Below are 18,021 nucleotides of genomic sequence, written 5' to 3' on the forward strand. Positions count from 1 at the left end.
TAGTATATTCAGGGTCATGATAATTCTGTATTGGATTTAATACATGTATCACTTAACTTTCTGCAGTTTCACAAAGTTATCTCATTAAAACCCTGATGAAAGCTTCTGGCGCAGGTGATTTTTGAGATATTTAACTTTCTGCCTAGCTTTGTACATACGTAGTGCGAGGGCAGTAAAGTGAAAAGATAAATTGTCTTCAGAGACTTTTCCTGTGGACTGGAGATGCATTTGAATACCATACGTTACAGAGTCAGTTTCCGACACCAGCAACGTCGATCGCCAAATCCTGGAAGTCAGGCCAGAATGTGGCGAGAATGAGAGCTGCGCGTGCTAAGCCTGAAGCTGATATGCTAATTGGAAAAGTACACACAGACATGGAGAAAGCTCGTGTAGAACTACCCTGAGTGCACTCAAGGTGCTTGAACCTGAGGCTGCCTTAGCAGAGGCAAAGGTGTATGAAGTAGCATCTGACTTAGACAGTGGTGGCTGTCTTTCTAGGAAGGTGATGAAAGAACCCTCTTAAAGGACATGGTTGCTCAACAAAAGATGAAACCAATGCAGCAGGCAAAGATAGCTTGGTGTTATGCTTCACACTAAATTTTTACCCAGTCCTCCTTCACATGAACTTGCATCCCATGCTTTACATTGAAATCCAAGAAAGATGAATCCTTAATTAAGGGAGGAGGTGAGAAGTGCCCAAGGTCACCCAACTTGGAAGCATGTGGGTGTTCACCACTTAATAAGAGCAGACAAGGGCTGAACAGTCCACCAAGTGCATCAACAGGAGCTACCACAGAACCAACTGCATGGCACTCACTCACTACACCAGTCTGTGGTGATAAATCAACATTGGACAACAGTTTCAATGAGATGCTGAGCCTGGCCAGAGGAGCCCTGGGGCAGAGTCAGTCCAAATGTGGATAAGGTGATCATCTAGAGAGCAGTGGAGAATCTGTGCAGGATATACCATAGTCCATATACCATGGTCATATGGTACAGCAAGCACCAATGGTCTCCAGGAAACTGAACTAAGAACCTATTGATGCTTCAGTAGAATTAGAACCCAGGTACAGCTGTAAATTTAGGGCCAACACCTTGGGATACTAGTTCCAGCACACCCGCAGCAGAACACTGCAGGGAGCCAGCTGAGTATCCATCAGATGTAGCTAATTCCCCAGGCACTAAAGACATGTTCTGGAACATCAGAAATTACTGGAAGCAGAACTGGTGGATTTGTCGCAGAGTCAGTAGGAGGGAAGGTCTGCTTACCCCTTCCAATTCTTATTGACTGCGACCATATACCCAACAATAGGGATGAGAAACCATCTCCTGAAGCTGCACATGGTCGTTCACATCTTAAGGACATAGATGACAAGATTTCTCTCTCTTCCCCCCCCCCCCCCAGTGAACTTGACTCTTTTGCTGAGATTTTTCTGTTGCTTGGCGGAGACACCATCTGTTTAGGTAAGGTATTAGAACAGCATAATGATTGGGATGATGCACCTTACATCTTATGCTAATGACTGGACCTAGTTTGGGTCATGATGGGTGAAGTCTGCCTCAATGGTGCTCGTCAGCCACTGTCAACGTATTTGAGACAAATGTTCTGGAGAATGGGCACCCAAGTCATTTAAGTCCCTATGAGAGTAGTATCTATGAAAGAGAAGCTTGGAGGAATAGCCAAAGACAACCTTTACAGTAGTTGGCACATTTGTAAGCAACCTCTTAGCACAGGGGAACTGAAGTTTCCAACTCGGGCAAGGATTAGAGTCCTTGATGTTCAAAGATAGATGTATGCAGAGGAAGTGTGGTGCATCACAAAGCAGGAACCCAATTCTAAGTTACCTTAGTCTCACTCAGTCTCCTTCTTGAATCTATGTTAAGTTTGAGGATGTAATAAGAGAGCAGGAATCACTTCAGAGATACCTCAGCCAGTCATCATTCTGGGTGAGCAGCATGTTAAAGCTCTGTTAATGAGACATTACCACAAGCAAGTATGTCATCAAGGACAAAATTTTCAAAGCAAGAGCAGTTAGAGACTGTTTCAAGATTAGTCTTTGAGACTGTCCATTCTTTTGCCAAAGAGTTAATGAAATCATATGACTTTGAGATTCAGTAGTAAAGTTTGACATCGTGCATGTCACACAGGGAGTGGTCTGCCTCTAGAGGCCTTGTTCAATTTGTACTCAGTTTGTTTTGTATAAACATCACTTCCTGTTCGTAAGCTTTTTTTTTACCTCATTTCGTACATGGGTTAATTCGGATTTCAACAGAGCAAACACAGTAAAATGATATCCATTGCTATCCACTCTATATTTGCCCTTGAAACAGCAATATCTGTGAGTCTTATTATGTTTATCATTCATCGCTATTAAACCATCATTGCACCATGAGTTCACTCTAGTTCAAGGCATAGCTATAGAATGTGTGAATTAATTTCTTTAATGTTGATTGTGAAAATAATCGATAATAATAAAAATATTCAGCCTCTGAAGAAAGCTTCCAGTTTGGGTGATTTTTTAACTTCCTGCCTTGCTTTGTATACAATGCACTGTGTGAGGGCAGTAGAGTTGCCATGGCTGACTTTATTAACAACCCCTGATCACTCTTACAAATTTTTATCTAGACTTGAATCTTTCTGATAAAGATGCTTCCTGAATATGGTTGGGTAGGAAATTCCAGGATCTGTGACCTAATATTGGAGGAATGGCAGTACTGTGAATTATGGATTTCCTGGTAACTGAGTATTTTTTCTGTCTCTGTACTTTCAATAATGATAATAATTCAGTTTGTAGATTTAGCCAGCTCACGCATAGTCATCAGTGCATTTTTACTCACTACCTGATATATTCATTTTCAGGCCAATTTTCAAGGAACAGTTGTAGAGTATTGTGGTTGCGCATGAATAGTGAAATGATTTATCACTCATACGTCTCTCTCCTTCTACTTGGACGTGCTAGTTATCCTACAGTTTCCTGCCTTGCTCTTTGGTAAGAGATCTCTCTGTGATCCCTGCTTTGCTGCAACTCCATTGACCCATTTCTCTTCAATTCCACTTGCTTGCTAAGAGTTTAATGATGGCCTTTTATGTTTGTTTGTTGGCTCGATCAATTATCTACATTGGCTTTCCCCTGTCCCCGTGGTTTCCATCAGACTGTTGGAGAGAAACTCCTTTTCAACTGGGTGGCCGGCAAATGGATAACTTAGAGCAGTTCTGGCCTGCAAGCAAGGGAGCCACAGACACTGCAAAGCCCACATGTCAAAGCTGTTAGCAATTTGCTAAGCATCCTGTGCCCTTGCCATCCACTACTGGTTCTTTAAGACATGGCTTCTCACTGAAAGCCAAGAACAAGAGAAAACAATCAAGGCCGTCAATAACCGTACTCAGTAAATTTATAGAATAATAAACTTAACAGAATCAGTGAAAGACTGCATGAACTTGGGTGTTCAACAAGTGTGCAAAAGACAACAAACTGTGCAAATACAATAATATATAAATAATAATAAATGAATAAGCAATAAATATGGAGAATATGAGATGAGCTGGGGGTTCCTGATGATGGATGCAGCTTTCCTGAGACAACGCTTCTAGTAGATGTGCTCAGTAGTAGGGAGGGCTTTTATGTTACCTGTGATGGACTGGGCTTTATCCAGTACTTTTTGTAGGCTCTTTCATTCAAGGGACAGAAAATCCTGCCCTTCATGCCTTTGATGCAATCCTACAGAAACCTCTTCCAGCTATCCTTGCTGCAGCTCATGACTGACGTGAAGTTGAGAAGACCATGCCCAACTCAAAAGCAGTGATGGAGAAGTGAAGAGATTCAAACACAAATCCTCAAACTCACCTTTCACATCTGGGCAGGGAAAGATATACTAGGGGACCTCAGAGATGATGTTCACTTTTTAGTGAGAGATCATTCTGCGATTCCATTTTGCAACACCTTTGCAAAAGGTCATGTTTAGTACATGGGAAAACTGGTTAGGAGTGGGAGGAATATGGTGGGAAGAAATTAAGATGAATTGTCGAAATTTGGCATCATTTACAATAAGATTCCTTTATGTGGATTTGTATTCTCATTTTCACAGTTTGTTCTACAAATTGTTTCAAAAGATCACCTGCATTCTGGTGACAGATGATAATGCTTCAGGTCCATGTGCAGCAATAATAATTGCAAACTACTTGGGATTATTTGAAAGAATTCTTCAAAGTAAAGTGCTAGTTGGAGTGATTTTATTTGTGATTTCACAAACACAGGAGCACTCTCCCCCCACCAAACCCCTCAGAGTTTATTCTGGCTTAATCATGTATAACATCTGCCTTCTAGATTCTTCTATCCAGATAAGGATACAGCTCTTGCTTGAAAGGTTTTGGTGACATGACATCAATTACATGACCTGTAGGTCTGTTTCAGAGATCTGCTACTTTCAGATCTTAAAATTATGAAGTGTGATGCCAGTAACCTTGCTTAGCTGACAGAAAATTTCCACACAAAAACAATTATTTCCTGTAATCATCTTAGGAATTGCCTGCAGTTCTTCAAGTATAGACCCCAGGTTATTTTAGCCGTTATTTAGCATGCATTTTTCAGAGAATTGCTTCACTGATCCTCCTCTGCACTCTTTTCAAATCCACGTTACCTGCCATGTCAGCAGACAAGTCACGGTATTCTCGGCCTTGACTGGCATCTTGTACAGCAACAAAATATATAACTCTGGGGTCTGGATACCTGTGTCTTCACACCTGTACCTTGGGTTTTCCCTGTATTCAGCTGCCAATTTCTCCATGTATGTAATTGTGTAATTATGCATGTCTCCAACAGTGAGTTGCAATGAGAGTCCAGCTGCCATTCTCTCATTTATAGAAGCTTCGGTTTAAAGGTATCTTTTGGCTAAATAGATCTACCTTGCTGGTGTTTGAGAATAAGGATCCAAAAGAGCATGTATGACTAAAGATATTCTCACTGTCCATAATCTCAACTGGAAATGGGAATGATCAGCTGAGGTTTTATTTTGATGCAAGTAACTTTTGATGCTTATTGAGTTTGGAGAAAAAGTTGTATGGAAATCTGCTGTACCTTATCCAATTGCTCCAATTTAAAACTTAGATGCTGAAGCCAGATAATTTCTTGGCGGTATATATGACCTTGATACTTCCACATTTATGGGTGCACTGTCAGTTGTTAATCATTGCAGAGGCTGTTTCTGATCACCACAGTTGCATATCAGTGAAGTTCCTTTCTTTCACTATTTCCAATTATGCATCATTTGTCCACATTGGCTATGATTTGTGCGGATGTAAATTAGCATTGATGGAGCCTAATCTTAATTACACGATGAACTTCAAATAATTGTGGGAGACTTGGAGTCAAAACAGGAAAATTTGCAGGAAGGTAATATTTGCTTTAATTGTGGTAGTTTATAAAAGTCATTGGGCAAAAACATTCACTTCACTTCACTCCTGATGAAGGGTTTCGGCCTGAAACGTCACTACCTCCTCCCATAGATGCCGTCTGGCCTGCTGAGTTCTGCCAGCATTTTGTGTTTTTATTTATTTCCAGCATCTGCAGATTCACTCATGTTGATGTGCATTTAAAACATTAGTTATGTTACACAATTATTTTTGTGGAGTCTTTTATTTACCTATCTTCTGATGTCATTTTCAACACATTCCTTGGTGCTTTGCAGTTTAATTTCTTGACTTAATGAATGTGACTGGTTTTGTCCAGGAGGTCTGCTTCAGAAACATTGAACCTAAGGTCTGTAGTTGGACCTACAATTGGATGCGTGGAAGCCACAGATTGGATGATTCATCACTTTGAGTTGAGCCTGGTAGTTGCAAAATCTGAAGCGACACGGTTTGTGGATTGGACTGTGTGTTCACATTACGTTGCGTTTCTGGTCACTCCTTTTTTTGGTCGCAATTTTGATTGGGTCGGCCTGTAGATAACAAATGACACAGTATTAGATACTAGTTCTTAGGTACTGAGCTAAGCTAAATATGCCTGGACTCTATCGATTTTATGTTTTATATTCTGTGTTTTTTGCTCGTTTTCTTTTTTTGTCATTTATGTAATTTGTTTCTTTTTGCACCTGGAGGGAGGTTGATGTTTTTCTTTGAATAGATTCTAGGGTTTCCTTTGTTTCTTGGCTGCCTCTGAGAAGACGAATCTTGGGATTGTGTACTTTGATAATAAATGTACTTTAAATCTTTGGATAATGTTTTAAATCAATGAAGTTGCTTATCTTCACACTTTCACTGAAAGCCACATTGTGTCATTGTTTCCACTACTTAACTATTCTCATAATGCAGCCCCACTCCTCACTTTCATATCAACTTTGGCTTTTATTAATTTCTGTCATGCACCCAGATGTGATAAGGTACCTGAAACTTGTCTACTGAATGAGCAGGTCTGGCAGCAATGTGACTTAATTTGTAACTTCTCATGAAGAACGGAGAACAAAGGGAGGTGGGAACGCAGTCATAGTTAGAAATAGCGGCTACATTCTTAAATGGAAGGTTCTACTTTCCCCTTTAAAACTTAAATTCAAGAATAAGAGAATTGTATATTAAGTTAGAAAATAGATCTAAGACAGATATACAGCACAAATCTCCTTATATAACGGGCAATATACTTTAATATGTGTTTTATTTTTTCTATTTTAACAGCTGATCTCCAGTAGATAATTTATTTGTGAACTAGTCACAATAAAGCAGAAGTTACATGCACTTGCCTTTCACATGTGAATTAGTTATGTAGTCAGCACATTCAAATGGCAGTTCTCGACTTTGTTCTTTGCCCATTTCTTTGATCTGCCAACTCTAATGAACAGAGCATGAATAATCTATTTTTAACTGTATCACTAGTGTCTAAAGAATGGAAATTGGTGAAGAAATATGTGTTTTATATTATCTGGGGATAGAAGACATCATCTTTTGAGATCATGTGTTTGTTTATACAGTTTATACTGGTGTTCAGCCAGATGGGAAATATGATGGCTGCAGTTAACGTGAGCTAGTCTGGGCTGAGATCAGAAAGATAATATTTTCTGACCTGTTGTCTGATTTAGCCATACAGCCTTGCAAGTGATAATTTAATTCTGGACTCCTGCTCTTCCTTAATATTTTTGACCCCGTTGTTATTCTCCATACTCTCAATTGCAAGTTGCCAAATATTTCTATAATATCTTCTCTTCTTGAGCCATTGGATCCACACTGGACCCCCAACAGATCACCTACCAACTGAACTGATCTACCAATGACACCATAGCACTACACACTGTCTTCACTCACCTGGGCAAGAGGGATGCGTACATTAGAATGCTGTTTATGGACTACAGTTTAGCATTCAACACCATAATTCCCTCAGAGACCTTGGCCTGCATCTCATCTTGTGCAGCTGGATCTTAGACTTCCTTTTGGATTGCTGATAGGTAGTAAGAATGGGCTCCCTCTCCTCACCCTCTGACCCTCAACATAGGTGCCCCCCAGGATTGTGTCCTGAGTCCCCTCCTCTATTCCCTTTACACTGCGACTGTGTTGCCACACACAGCTCCAATCTGCAGATGACACAACATTAATTGGTCTTATTCTAGCAGTCATGAGACAGCCTACAGAGGAAAGGTCAACATCCTGACACAATGGTGCCAAGATAACCTCTCCCTTAATGACCAAAAAACAAAAGAGGTGATTGTGCATTACAGGAGAATCACCCCGATTAACATCAATGGGGCTGCAGTTGAGAGGGTGAGTAGTTTCAAGTTCCTCGGTATACACATCACCAAAGATTTCACCTGGGCTGTACACACCAGCTGTGTGGCAAAAAAGGCACAACAGCATCTCGTCCACCTCAGGCAAATGAAGAAGTTCAGCATGAGCCCCAAAATCCTCAAGCCCTTCTACAGGGGCGGCATTGAGGCCATCCTGACTGGCTGTATAAAACGCTTGGAACTTCACTAATTTTGACCGCTGGGCACTGTAGAAAATGGTACGGACAGCTCAGCGCATCTGTGGATGTGAACTTCCCTCCATTGAGGATATTTACAGCAGCAGGTGCGTAAAGGCCTGGAAGATCATGGGGGACACCAGTCACCCCAAACATAAACTTTTCAGCTGCTCCTGTCTGGCAAATGCCACTGCAGCATTAAAGCCAGGACCAACAGACTATGGAAGAGCTTCTTTCTACATCCATTAGACTTTCAAATTCACATGTCTATACATTGTGACAAAGTCATAACGTGAAGATTTTTACCACTCACATTGTGGGATGGATGTATGGTTTAAATAAATTCAATTCATTACCTCCAATGACTTTCTAAAATTCTTTCTTTTACTCCCAACTTCCTCGTCAGCATGCAACCTCTTTCTACCAGTGCAACATTATCTGAAATCACAGCCAGTTTCAAGTGTAAGGTAACAAAGCCTAGCTGTACTTCTTTGTCCCTGCTGTAAGTTGTCACTGTGTACCTGGGATCCATACTACAGGGACAGAAATTGGTGGGGAAGGAAGCATTTTCCTCACCACAGTCTCTGCTCCCTCACAGATCTTGATAACTGTACGACTGAACCCACGCTATTCAAAAAGAAACAACAACAAACTGCTGGAAGAATTCTGCAAGATCAGCATCTGTGGAGGTAAAGTGATGGTCAACAGTTTGGCTTGGTTATCTATTTGCCTCCTTGGATGTTGCTTGGCCCACTAGGTGCCTCCAGAAATTTATTTTTTTTTTGTTTTTGTTTCCACTTCTGCAGTCATTTGTATCTTTATGCTATTGAAAATCTTGATGCCATATTTGACAGAGACAACTATTTGAACCACATCTCCAAATATCTATTTCTACTTTCATAATATCACCTAACTCTGCCCCAACATCAGCTGACCTCCTGCAGATACTCTTAACTATTTTTTTAAACCACGTACATTATACTTGATTCTCCTGCATTTCCTAATCCAGCAAAGACACAGAAAGAGCTCCTCCTTGCTGGTAATCAACACATGTGCATCTCAAGAATGTTTTGCTGACTGCTCTACTCTCTCTGCACTGTTGACTTTGTGGCTAGGCCCAGCTCAAATGTGATCTATAACTTTGTTGATGACACCACTGTTGTTGGCTGAATCTCGGATGGCGACATGGTGAATCTCTCACTTCTGTTGTAGTAACAATTTCGTCCTCAATATCAGCAAGACCAAGGAATTGTTTGTGGACTTTAGGAAGGGGTAGCCAGGAGAACACACTCCAATCATCATTGAGTGATCTGCTGGAAAGAATGAGTAGTTTCAAGTTCTTTGGTGTCAACGTCTCAGAGAATCTATAGTGGGTCGAAAACATTGATGCAGTCAATGAAGAAGGCATGACAGTGGTTATACTTCATTAGGAGTTTGAAGAGGTTTGGTATGTCACCAAACACTCTTGAAAATTTAGAGACAGATATACGATGGAGACCATTCTGACTGATTGCATCACAGGTTAGTATGGATACTCCAGTGCCCTGTTTCAAAGGAAGCTGCGGAGAGTTACAGACTCAGCCATCATGGGCATATCCCTCCCCACATTGAAGATATCTCCAAAAGGCAGTGCCTCAAGAATGCAGGATCCAACATTAAAGGCCTTCACTATCTGAATCATACCTTCTCATCAGGAAGATGGGACAGGAGCCTGAAGACCTTTACTTAATATTTTAGGAACAGCTTCTTCCCATCCGCCATCAGATTTCTGAATGATCCATGGACGTTACTTTGCATTTTGCTCTATTTATTTTTTACATTAGAATAATTTTTGTGTCTTACACTATACTGCTAATGCAAAATAATAAAAGTTCATACATTTGAAAATGACAATAATCCTGACTCTGAGGCAACATGACTGAAGGAGTAACTCAGACATAGAAAAGACAGGTTGCACCATGGTTGTCCTCTGTTCCACAACAATTCTACCATTGTAACTCATAGCATTCTCTTCTTCAGTCTTCCAACTATTCTTCAATGTTCCAGGTATTCCTACATGGCAGATTTGGCTCTAATTAAATATCCATTTTATAGGTGAGACCACCACAGTTGTCTGTATATCAAATAATGACGAGTCAGAGTATCAGAATGTGTCATGACTACAACCTTTCCTTCAACATCAGCAAACCAAACCAAAACATTTGGTTATTGACTTCATGAAAATGGTCGATACACATGCCCCTGCCTACCTATTGAGGTTGAAAGCATTGAAACCTTTAAGTTTTTAGGAGTGCACCTCACCTATACTTTGTTCTGGTCCAATCACAAAGACACCACATCTAAGAAAGCTCACTAACGCCCCTACTTCCTTAGGAGGCTAAAGAAATTTGTCATGTCCCTGTCGACCCTTACCAATTTTTATTGATGCACCTTAGAAATCATCCTAACTGGGTGCTTCACTGCTTGATACAGCATCTGCTCTACATGTGACCACAAGTAAATGCAGAGAGTTGTGGATAGAGCTCAGCATATCACAGAAACCAGCCTCCTTTCCATGGACTCTGTTTATACACTGCATCAGTAAAGCAGCCAACATAATCAAAGACCCCAGCCACCCCAGGCATTCTCCCTCCTTCCATAAGACAAATGCATGAAAACATGTACCACCAGGTTCAAAGACAGATTCTACCCTGCTGTTGCTCCCTAGTACAACAAGATGGAATCTTGAACTCACAGCTTATTTTGTAATGATCTTGCACCTTCTCTGTACTTTAAACTTTATTCTGCATTCTGGTATTATTTTACCTTGTACTGCCTACCTCAATGCGTTGTGTACTGATTTGATGGGTTCGAACAATATGCAAGACTAGCTTTTCACTGTATCTCGGTACATGTGACAATAATAAAGCAATACCAATTCCTTTCCTGTCATATTTCTATTAAATTTATCCCTAAATGCATCCAGACCATTGGCCTGAATTTCTTCCTGTAGCTGATGGGTTCCACATTTTCTCCACTTTGACTAAAGAAGTTACTTTGATCTCCCTATTTTGTGTGTGTGTGTGTGTGTGTGTGTGTGTGAGAGAGAGAGAGAGAATATGAGTGAAGATCTTTGGTGAGTCACAGAGATCAGGACCAGGAAGTTGAAGGCCATGGTGGAGTAATGAAAACCACCTGGAACAGAACAGAGATTTTGTTAAGTCCTGCTGAAAGGTCTTGGCCTGAAACGTCAACTGAACTTTCTTTCCATTGTTGCTGCCTAGCTTGCTGAGCTCCTCCAGCACTTTGTGCGTGTTGCTTGGATTTACAGCATCTGCAGATTTTCTCTTGTTAGCGATTTTGTTAGTTTGGTAAAGTTTACAGATATAGAGAAGGGTGTGAACATGCATAGATTTTAAGAAGCAGATGAGAGTTTTGAGGTGAACTGTTGTCAGTGTAGAATAGTAAGCAGAACAATTGTGGTTCAATAGGATTAGGTGTGAATTGGGATAAAGGCAATAAATAGTTTTAGGTAATCTCAAATTTATGGAGAGTGGTAATGAGATATAGATAGGAAAGTTGTTCCACTGGTAGGTGACACTAGAACTAGACGACATAGCATCAGGATTCGGGAACATAGATTTAGGATGGAGATGAGGAGGAACTGCTTTTTCCAGAAAGTGGTGAATCTGTGGAATTCTCTGCCCAGTGCAGCAGTGGAGACTACCTGCGTAAATATATATAAGACAAGGTTGGACAGATTTTTGCATAGTAGAGGAATTAGGGGTTATGGGAAAAAGGCAGGTAGGTGGAGATAAGTCAATGGCCAGATCAGCCATGATATTGTTGAATGGCGGAGCAGGCTCGACGGGCCAGATGGCCTACACCTGCTCCTATTTCTCATGTTCTTATGTAATGGGAAAGCATTAGGAAAGGATGGGAAGAGTTTGGAGATAACAATAAATTTGCATTAATTGACCTTGAGTTTGCTTTTTTTTTACAAAATAAACTTTATTCATAATAAAAAATTTCATTGTAATTAAAAATATTTATAAGAAATTGTTCAATGCTTTTTCATTCTTTACATTCATAGTCATAGCTTTCCATACTGTTCTATTACATTCGTACATATCAATAACATTGCTGCCATTCATGTGGCACTCTGGGGTAGTATGCACTACAATAATTGAGGGGCTTCCTCCCCCAAACCAACTCCTTCCTCTCCAGTAGCAGAAGAAGCTTACACTGCGGTCCTTCCCCATCAAGTCCTTGTGGTGGAGCACTAGGTACCATTGCATCCCTCAGCAGGTATTCCTGCAGCTGGGAATGTGTTAGCTGGCAGCTTTTCTCCTTAGACATCTCATCGTACTGGCAGAATGGAGGGTGTCTTTCACTTAGTTGATGACCTGCCAGTAGCATTTGATGTTTGTCTCCATGTGTGTCCCTGTGAACAGCCCGTAATTTAGAGAGTCCTCTGGGCAACGACACAGGCACTTGCATTTTTCTCCACATCTTCTTCGCAAATCCACAGTCCAAAAAGAGGTGAGCTTCCTTACCAGAGGTCTCTTTCTTATTACAGTCATCCCACGGGTAGTGCATGGTGGGTGTGATGTTCCAAGTATGTAGGAAGGATCTGATTGGGAGGGCTCTTCTTACAACCAGCTGTTACAACAGGTCTTATTGCCTGTTTGTACGGTCAGTGATGAGTCATTCTGCCTGATGGTTTGGACAGTCTGCTCAGGAAACCACCTCGCTGTGTTCATTGAGTCCTTCTCCTGCAATGGCAGCAGGACTTTCTGTCCTCACCACTGATGGACTGTCGTCAAAAGTGTTGGTCTAGAAGAACTTTCCCATGAAAGACAGGTCACGTGGCAACGTCCAGCTCATGGGGATGTTGCATGGCAATGGGGCCAGCCCCATCCTTTGTAACAGCAGGGACTGATGAAACCTAGGCATGTAGTGGTACTTGGTGCTCCATGTATTTAAGTTCCATACATAGCCTGATACAGCCACCCATGAAGTTGGTCACCTGGGTGAGGGTGACATTGGGTATGTTTTTGCCTCCATTGTCATGGGTCTTGCGTATTGTGCCCCATCTGACCCAGTCCGTCTTGGATCCTGAGATGAATCTAAAGTAAATTCAGGTAATTCTCAAGCTGGAGGAGCTGGAAATGGGTTACTCTTGCACCAAGTAAAACAGTCCTGAGAACACCTCACACCTGATGACTAGATTCTTCTCAGTTATCAATAAAAAGCATCCTCCCCACAGTCCCAATTTCTGTTTTGCCTTCCACTCTGCTCCAGCCAATTCTTGTTTCCTGCCTTGGTCCCTCCAAACCAGATCCTCAGCACTTTCATGTAATCGGACCTGATGGTGAAAGAGACAGTGGATCAGTTGGGCCAGTTGTTGAAGAGTATGCCTTCGATTTTCGTGCAGTTAACTCTGGCCCCAGTGCCAATTCAAACTGGTTGCAGATGTTAATCAGTCTGTTAACTGACCTTGGATCCAAGCAGAAGGTGGTGATGCCATCCTTGAGTTTTGAGTTCTTCGGACCTTGTGTTTTTTGATTGCAAAATCCTTGGTGAATTGTGAATATGTTATGGCAGTTTGACGAAACTATCCCAGTTGGAAATGTTTTGCAGAACACCTTGATAGGAAGGAGCAACTGGGAAAATAGCCTTGAAATTGGTCAGTTTTGAAATTGAAAATTTTAGCCGTGTAGGTGAGAATTGAATATATACTAACATTGATTCAATTAAATACTGTAGCATTCTGACATAATGAGACCACTATAAGGAAGGAGATTGTTGGATATATGTAACACTATCTGTCTATTACTCCCTAACTCTTCCTCCGTTCATGTATCTGTGATTTAAACTGAATATATCTCTTTGATCATTTCAAAGCATTTCCCATGTTCAATTTTTATTTGAATAAATTGGGAAAAATCAAAATTTAATCTGTGAAGTGGGATGTTAACCAAGATAGGCAAAATCTTCCTTGCAAGTAGAGTTACCTGAGATGGAGGAGCATTATCAGTGAATTAGAATGCACCTTCAAATTAAAATAAGTTTTTTAAAGGGAAAAATGTTCTGAAATAAAAACAAAAAATAATTTAATTTGTAGCAGGTCAGGCTGCATTTTGTATTGAAAGACAGACTTAATGTTTTTGATACCCTTCCTCAGAACTGAGAAGGAGATGAGACAAAAGGAGCTTGTTAATATGCAGGGAGGGCTGGAGAGGGAAGATATCTCTGACAGGGTAAAGCCAAGGTGATTTTGGGGATGAGCTGTAAATACTGTTATCAGGTCAGTGAGTGAGTAAGTGTAATTAGAGACTGAGAACATAGACAAAAGAATGTGGGACTGTGAAATGCAGCACAGAAAGACAGATTGGTTTGTATTGCCTCTCTCATCATCTCATGATGCCAAAATGTGCATTACTGCCAGTGGAGGGAAAATGCCATTCAAAGTCCACTGTCTGCTGTAACAGAGCCAATGTGTGCACAGCAAGCACCTACAGTTATCATTAAGATAATGCCTGATCATGTATTCTGCAGATATTGGTCACTATGGACACTGAGGGATAACTTCTGTCCTCGAGTAGTGTTTGGGATATTTGAATTTTCTCAAAGAGAGGAAATAATCTCCTCTGTTTAATGTTCCGCCATGAGAGAATATTGCTTGACATATGATGTTCTTCAGATCCTGGGTATTCTTTGTAGGTGTTGGTGAGCATCTCCTTGTGGCAGACTCCGCTCCGGCTAATTAATGTGTATGCCTCACCCATGTGAATAACTGGTTGACCATCCTCCAGCAGTTCCCACAGCTGCTGGTGACATCTCAGACAATCATCCTGGCCAGTGACCTTAAATGCATCATCGATGCAGTGGGACAATCAGGCAATGCCTGGACAGCATCTCCAGATTTCTGATGGAAACAGTTAAAGTTGCCAAGCTGCACACATACAGGCAGAGCACAGCCAGATCCTGGATTGACTTCCTCTTTGAGTCGGAACCTGTTATGGTCAGATCCTCAACTTCACACTGGTATTCTTCACTGACCACTGTCACCTACAGAAGACCAGACGGTAGGTGGGGGTGGGGTGGGGCTGTCGTTGAAGCTGAACATCAAACTATATATCCCAGAAAGCATAGAAGAACTAAAAAAGGACAAGGGACTCTGCAGGTTGGAGAACCTTGAAACCCCTCATTTATTCCCCTGTGCCCTGATGAGAAGCAACCAGGGCGAACATTAGCAAAATCTTCATCAACAAATGGGTTCAGTAATCAAGGCAGTGTCAGAGAGAACAGTGCAACCTCCAGACATAATTGCAGCAACTTCTCTTTCTGCAGTCGAGGGGGGTGGATGGGAGGGAGGAGTAATGAGAGGTGAAGGACCAGCAAGCCCACCTTTTTGCCTCCAAATCCTCCAAGGTCATCATACAATTCAGGGTCTGCACTGTGGAACAAGATGAAACATAGTCACGCTTCTTCTTCCAAACGGTTCACAATGGGAGCTCTGATTCCCAGTTTTAAAGAAGAGGATAGCTTAGTTGCATCCTCACAGACAGACGTATTGTGGATCTGCAGATCTTTCTCTGCTGGTCTGTGTGACAGAAGGGCTACAGACATCACAGTCTCCTAGAACTTCCTGTCCTCTATCAGGTTAGGTGACAGCAAGCAGGAGAGCCTGTACCAGTCATTGACACTGGAGCAATTCAAATAAAATTCCAGGAAGCGACAGCTTACTGACTGCGCTATACTGGGCTCTATGGATTGAATGGACCTGGACCTGCCTGAAGTGCACAACAGTGTGCTTCTAGCTGGCAGCTTGTCAGACTCCATGAAGAAGTGTGTCATCACCCTCGTCTACGAGCAGAAAGGGGACAGGGATGACATAGGGAATTGGAGGCACAACTTGGTGTTGAATATAGATTGCAAGATCCTGTCTAAGGCCATTGCCAGGCAGTAGAGGGACCCAGGTGAAAACCTTATCTTCTGTTCAGATCAGAGGCCAGTTTGCTAATTGATCAGCATCTGCAGCCAGTTGTTGTTGGCATCAGGGGTCGGAGTTAACTCTGTGAAGAACAAGGCCATGCTCTTCAGCATTAGGCCTAACCAATCCAACGTCCCCTTCACTGTGCGGTCTGATTACTGAAGGTGTTAGGGACCTGGTTCAGATGAGCCGTGGCATGCAACAAGACTTGGCTGAAGTGTATTGGGAATGTAAAGCAGAATTTGGGACTGTGGGAAGGATGTTCCTCTTTAAAAACCAGGAAGAACCTGGTCATCACGTGTGAGGTGCTCTCAAGGATGCTCTAGCTGGCACAGGGGTGACTCCCCCCCCCCCCCCAACTCCTGCAGCTTGGAAATCACCGTCTTCAGTTCATTTGGCTATCCAAGGTGGAACAAGTTAAAAGGGTCATGATGGACAAGCCTCTGAACAAAAGGGACAAAAATGTATCCAGTATCAACCTCACCCTGATGGCCACCTTCATGTGTGGCTGCATCAAGCTGTAGGTAGAACCTAAGTATGTGGGCACATAGTATCAGTACGTACCAAGGTTCTAGCTGTTCCCAGTGTTGCGAACGATGCGTCTGGCCCTATTCTGCGCATCATCACAGTCAACTGGATGTTGCAGCACTCCCTGTCGTTTGTGGAAAATTTCTTCTACACCAACACCTCTGACAAGTGGTCAGCACAGAATGTTCTGCAGACACTGCAAGAGATCTCAATGGATACTGTGGGGTGGTTCCCTGAGTAGGCTGTCCAAACCAGCTGGCAGAATGCCTCATCGCTAAATAGGAGCATAAGAAAAAGAACTGAATCAGGCTATTTGGCCCATCAAGTTTGCTTCACCATTCCATCATGGGTGATTTATTATCCCTCTCAACCACATTCTTCTGTCTTCTCCCTGTAACCTTTGATGCCCTTACCCACCAAGAACCTACCAACCTATAGTTTGGATTAACCGGTCACAAATACTTACTTCCACAGCATTTACCACACACTTTACTATCTAGGTGAAGAAAGACAGCAAGTGAATGGGAATACCACCATCAAACTGACACCTTGATTTAAAAATGTATCGATGTTCCTTTGTCACTTTTTTGCAACCCTAGAATTACTAACCTAACTGTGATCACACCTTTGTGATAAAGACTGGTTCTGCAAAGCAACTTGCTTTCTTAAGGGTGGGGATGATCATTAAATACTGACTGTTCTAGTGACGTCTGCATCCTGAGGGAACAAACACTATTTACCATCTGATACACTGGATCAGAAAGGATAGATCAGTCTCTCTTCTATTTTATCATACACACTTGACAGATGGATTAAATCTTTGTTTAGCACAAGCACTACCACCTGTGGTTTATTGCTGAGCAGGAATGGAAATGTAGGTGTTTTCCCACTTGGCACTAGTGCATGCACACTGATAAACAAGTTGTAAAATAGCCTTCCATTTCTCAACCCCATCCAGTTTGACAGCTGTACTATAGTGGTTAGAACAATGCTTTACAGTAGAAGTGACACGGGTTCATTTCCCGTCGCTGCCAGTAAGGATTCTCTTTGTGATCACGCGAGTTTCCTCCCGGTGGTCCAGTTCTCTCCACGGTTCAAAGACGTACCGGTTGGTAGGTTAATTGGTCTTTGGAAATTGTCCCATGATTAGGCTGGGATTCAATTGAGGGATTGCTGGGTGGCTTGGCTCAAAGGGCTGGAAGAGCTTATTCCATGACGTGTCTCAATAAAAAGATAAAAATAAATAACAAAAAGTCAAAGACTTGGAGGCTACTGGAGTCATAATAAACAGAAGACTTTTCTAAATTTCCTACAATAATGCTGACAGGGGATGTAAAATAAAATGACATTTTACGATGTGCATTCATCACAGTTTCATCCCTTCAGCTTTTTTGGCTTCAAGCAATACAGTCCAATAACTCAGGAAAAATATTCTGTGCTTTTAGACCCACTGTCTGGTTTGTATCCTTTTTTTTTATTAAATACAAACTACTATTCTACATATGACTTAGAAAGCTTAAGAGGCATGTTACAAATGTGTTTGTTGAATAATTTGTACTGTCAGTAGTAGCA

General features: G+C 41.7%; 1 protein-coding gene across 1 annotated transcript in view; it reads left to right on the plus strand.

The window, feature by feature from the left end:
• The window catches only part of hsdl2 (hydroxysteroid dehydrogenase like 2), a 154,597-nt gene that overhangs the window by 78,649 nt on the left and 57,927 nt on the right, over positions 1 to 18,021 (plus strand). The window lies entirely within an intron of this gene.

This window comes from Hypanus sabinus, chromosome 7 (genome assembly GCF_030144855.1).
Source record: "Hypanus sabinus isolate sHypSab1 chromosome 7, sHypSab1.hap1, whole genome shotgun sequence".
NCBI classification, from domain to species: domain Eukaryota; kingdom Metazoa; phylum Chordata; class Chondrichthyes; order Myliobatiformes; family Dasyatidae; genus Hypanus; species Hypanus sabinus.